At 68.1% G+C, this 913-nt stretch overlaps 1 non-coding gene across 1 annotated transcript in view; it reads left to right on the top strand.

Annotated features, from left to right (window-relative positions):
• The first annotated feature begins 865 nt into the window (after positions 1–865).
• Positions 866–913, top strand: part of LOC124579087 — a 1910-nt gene continuing 1862 nt past the window's right edge. Inside the window, exon 1 of the ribosomal RNA XR_006972826.1 lies at positions 866–913. This exon is cut by the window's right edge and continues 1862 nt beyond it. This is a non-coding gene — a ribosomal RNA (small subunit ribosomal RNA).

The following is a 913-nucleotide window of genomic DNA, read 5'->3' as shown; positions in this document are numbered from 1 at the left end:
TACCAACCGGTTGTTTCAGCGATACCCACCATGCCCACGAACGTGAATGGCATGTGGGTGTGAAGCGATACGCGGCGGTGGCTGGGTGGGACCGTCCCCGGCCGGTGAGGGGGGGCCTCCCGGCGTGCTGGCCGCGCGGTGCGTGGGCGCACGCGCTACAGCCGGCTGGTGGGGGCGGCCAGTGGCAGGCGCGCCGGCCGACGGAGGCGGCAGGCGGCGCAGCTGCGCGCCGGCGCACCCTGCACGCGGCGCCGTGCGGCCAAAGTAGGTCCTCGCGGGCCCGGTGCGAAGCGCGGTGGACATCTGCAGTGTGCTGGTCCGATTGAGGACTGTGTGCGCTGAGGATGCGCCGCCGCCCGGCGCTCGGCGCCGCGACGCCGTCTGCTGCTCGGTCGCCTCTGCGGTTCTCGCAGGTGGTTTGTATCGCAGCTGTGCGGACGTGTTGGCGCGTGCGCTGTGCTGGGAGAGTTCGCTTCGGCACCCAAGTGGGGCTTTTGTCCTTCTGTGGCGCTGGCGTTGGAGCTGCCGGCCACCGTAGGTGGCGCGTGTTGTCTCCCGCCGGCAATGCCACGACAGCACGCTCCCGGGCCTCTGTCGGCAGCGGCAAGCTCAGTTGGGAGCACGGGTGGTCGCACCTAAAGCGTCTACTCGCCAAACTCCGGGCGATTGCGCCTCTCTCGAACCCGACCAAGTACTTAGGACGGCGCTGCGCGCCGCCGGGACCTGAGAGGGTTTCGAGGTGTATCGTGCAGGGGAGCTCAGCCTCCTCCTGTTTGCAGAATAATTGAGCGGACGCTTGCGTGTTCGCGCGGGCCCCCGGGACACACTCCCGGGCGGCCGGCTGCTCAGCTCTAGTTGACGCAGCTCCCTGGTTGATCCTGCCAGTAGTCATATGCTTGTCTCAAAGATTAAG

Source organism: Schistocerca americana, unplaced genomic scaffold (genome assembly GCF_021461395.2).
Source record: "Schistocerca americana isolate TAMUIC-IGC-003095 unplaced genomic scaffold, iqSchAmer2.1 HiC_scaffold_294, whole genome shotgun sequence".
Lineage (NCBI taxonomy): Eukaryota > Metazoa > Arthropoda > Insecta > Orthoptera > Acrididae > Schistocerca > Schistocerca americana.
Note: the sequence above shows the minus strand (reverse complement) of the source record. Positions and strands in the feature narration are given on the sequence as shown.